This window comes from Microtus pennsylvanicus, chromosome 1 (genome assembly GCF_037038515.1).
Source record: "Microtus pennsylvanicus isolate mMicPen1 chromosome 1, mMicPen1.hap1, whole genome shotgun sequence".
Classification (NCBI taxonomy): Eukaryota; Metazoa; Chordata; class Mammalia; order Rodentia; family Cricetidae; genus Microtus; species Microtus pennsylvanicus.
The window spans coordinates 196,003,093-196,006,939 of NC_134579.1; the positions used below are offsets into that span (position 1 = coordinate 196,003,093).

Sequence of the window (3,847 nt, forward strand, 5' to 3'; positions counted from 1 at the left end):
AAAATCATAGAAGTAAATTATTGTAATCTAAAAAGGAGATGTCTATAAAAGTGCAAGAAGCTTACAGATGACCAAATAGATTGGACCAGAAAAGAAAGTCCCTATGTGAAATAATAATCAAAACACTATATATATACAGAACAGATAAATATTGTTAAAAGTATCGAGGTGGAAAAGCCAAGTAACTTATGAAGGAAGACCTATTAAAATTACTTCTAATTTCTCAATGAGACACTAAAAGCCAGAAAAGTCTGTATAGATGGGCTCCAGACCTTTAAGAGACCACAGATGACAGCCTAGACTACTATTCACAGCAAAACTTTCAATTACCATAGATGGAGAAAACAAGATATTCCATAATAAATCCATATTTAAACAATATCTTCTATTTACAAACCCAGTCTTACAGAAGGTTCTAGAAGAAAACTCTAAACCAATGCGGTTAACTACAGCTGTGAAAACACAGGAAATAAATAATCTCAGATCAGTAAAATCATACACACTCACACACACCTTACCACCACCAGCAGCAAATCATCCAAACCACCACAATCACCACCAACAACAAAATAACAGAAGCCAATAAACATTGGTCATTGATATCTTTCAATTTCAATGGTCTCAATTTTCCAATAAAAAGACAGGAACAAACAGAACAGAACAGCATCCTCCTGCTGCTTTCAAGAAATACATGTGAACAACAAAGAAAGACATTACTTCTGGGCAACATGTTGGAAAAATATATTTTAAGCAGATGGATCTATAAAGAAACCTGGTGCAACAACACCAAACAATAAACTCAGCAACTCATTGTACTTGCTACAAAATTGGTCACATACTCTGAAATAGAACAAATATCAACAGATACTGAAAAATTGACATAACTCCTAAACTTTAAGATCACCGTGTATTAAAACTGGATATGAGTGCTCGCTTCAGCAGCACATATACTAAAATTGGGACGATACAGAGAAGATTAGCATGGCTCCTGCGTAAGGATGAGACACAAATTCGTGAAGCATTCCATATTTTTTTAAGTTTGCATTTAAATGGATGGAAATGGAAAACACTATCCTGAGTGAGATAACCCAGACCCAAAAAGATGAACATGGTATGTACTCACTCATTAGTGGACTCTAACCATAATCAAAGGACATTAAGTCTATAGTTCACAAGCCTAGAGAAGCCAAATAATAAGGTGAGCGCAAAGAAAAACATATACAGATCCTCCTGGAAATTGGAAGCAAACAAGATCGCCAGGCAAAAGTTGGGAGCATGGGGGTGGAGGTAGGGGTGGAAGTTGGGTGGAGGAAGGGGAGAGGGGGAGAGAGAAGGGAGAAGAGAAAGACTCGGGAGAGCCTGGGGAGTGGGAGGGCGGAGATGGAGAAAGGGCAGATATAGGAGCAGGGAAGAAGATATCTACATTAAGGGAGCCATTTTAGGGTTGACAAGAGACTTGGCTTTTTGGGGGATCCCAGGTGTCCACGAGGATGTCCCCAGCTAGATCCATGGGCAGCAGAGCAGAGGGTGCCTGAACTGGCCTTGCCCCACTATCACACTGATGATTATCTCGAATATTACCATAGAATCTTTGCTCAGCGATTTAGAGACAGGACTGAGCTCCGGAGGTCCAGTTGAAGAGAAGAAGGAGGGAGAAGATGAGCAAGGAAGTCTGGGCTGCAAGGGGTTGGTCCACCAACTGAGGCAGTGTGCCTGATCTAATGGGAGCTCAAGGAATCCAACTGGACCAGGACTTAATGAGCATGCTATCAAACCGGACTCTCTGAATGTGGCTGACAATGGGAGCTGACTGAGAGGCCATTAATAAAGGCACTCGGACTTGTTTCTACTTCATGTACTGGCTTTTTGGGACCCTAGTCTATTTGGATGCACAGCTTCCTAGGCCTGGATGTAGAGGGGGAGGGCCTTGGACTTCCCACAGGGCAGGGTTCCCTGCCCTCTCTTAAGGAGGGAGGGTGAGGGAAGAGGGAGAGTGGGGGAGCGGGAGGGAAATGGGAGGAGGGGAGGAAGTGTAAATTTTGAATGAAAAAAAAAAGAAGTAATAAAAATAAAGGACAGAAATTAAAAAAAAACTGGATATCAACAATAGAAGAACCAACAAAAAGCTTAAATGACTATAGAAATTGGAAATCTCTAGTGAATAAAAAAAATGGGTCAAAACAGAAAGCAAGAAGGAAGTTAAAGACTTCTTAGTATTCATTGAAAATGAATACACAATGTATCCAAACTTATGAGACACAATGAAAGGTTCATATCACTCTCTTACTAGCATCATAATAGAACTACTGAAAACTCTAGAACAACAATAACAAAAAGCAGGCAATAGCATGTGAAGTAAGCAGAAGAAAATCAAACTGATAGCTGAAATCGATAAAATATAAACAAATAAGAAAATTAAAAGAATCAATGAAAAATAAAATAGAAAGAGAATAATACAAAGAATCAAAGTTACATCTTTGAAAAAATCAAGAGAGACAAAGTCTTATCCAAATAAACTGAAAGACACAAAATCATAGAAAAAAGATATAAGATTACCTAGAAAAAAAAATCAATAACCCTTCTATACAAAAATAATAATGAACTGAAAAAAAATCAGGGAAATTTATTTTCACAAAAGCATCAAACAATATAAAATAGCTTGGTATAAGTCTAATCAAGCAAGTGAAGGAATTCAAGTATTTAAAGAAAGAAACTGAAGAATATATCAGAGGTGGAAATATATCTCATGCTCAGGGATTGGTAACATTAATGTAGCAAATATGACCATCCTACAAACAGAAATTTACAGATTCAATGCAATTCCCATTCAAACTCTAACACAATTTTCTGAAGACCTTGTATGGACAACTCTCAACTTTACCAGGAAAAGCAAAAGCAAAATAAAACAACAGAACAACAACAATGGGGATGTTCTACTGGGAACTCACCAAGGCCAGCTGGCCCGTGTCTGAAAAAGCCTGGGATAAAACCGGACTCTCTGAAGATAGCGGACAATGAGGACTACTGAGATCTCAAGAACAATGACAATGGGTTTTTGATCCTACTGCACGTACTGGCTTTGTGGGAGCCTAGGCAGCTTGAATGCTCACCTTACTAGACCCAGATGGAGGTGGGTGGTCCTTGGACTTCCCATAGGGCAGGGAACCCTGATTGCTCTTTGGGCTGACGAGGGAGGGGGACTTGATTGCGGGAGGGGGAGGGAAATGAGAGGCAGCGGCGGAGAAGAGACAGAAATCATAAATAAATAAATAAATAAATAAATAAATAAATAAATAAATAAATGGAAAACAACAACAAATCCAACAGGATAACTAAAACAATCCTTAATGCTAAAAGACCTGCTACAGGTATCATCATCCTTGATTTCATGTTGTGCTACAGAGCTATAGCGGTAAGAACTTGCATGATATTGGCATAAAAATAGACATAGGAATTAATGGAATTGAATCAAGATCCGGACATAATTTCACATACCTATGTACATCTGATTTTTGATTAAGAAGCTAGAAATACATACTGGAATAATGAAAAAAATCGTCAACAATAGTGCCTGTCTAACTGAATGACTTCATTTAGAATAAGTTCTGCCCTGCTATAGGTCCAAAGCAGTTTCTTTATTCATTAGTGGTAATCACAACATGCATAGGGAAATCCCACATCAGTTTGTGACAAAAGGAACTTGACCATGCTACTGGAGTGCAAACTTGTACTATGGAAATCAATGTGGAGTTTTTCAGAATATTGGGAATCAATATGCTTCAAGACCCAGCTATTTCGCTCTTGAGCATATACCCAAAGGATATTCCATTCTACCATAAAGATACTT

At 38.4% G+C, this 3,847-nt stretch overlaps 1 non-coding gene across 1 annotated transcript; it reads left to right on the forward strand.

The window, feature by feature from the left end:
- Positions 1-926: 926 nt before the first annotated feature.
- Positions 927-1,033, forward strand: LOC142842750 (U6 spliceosomal RNA). Its single transcript, XR_012909431.1, has one exon. It is a non-coding gene; the product is annotated as a U6 spliceosomal RNA (small nuclear RNA).
- Positions 1,034-3,847: the final 2,814 nt, after the last annotated feature.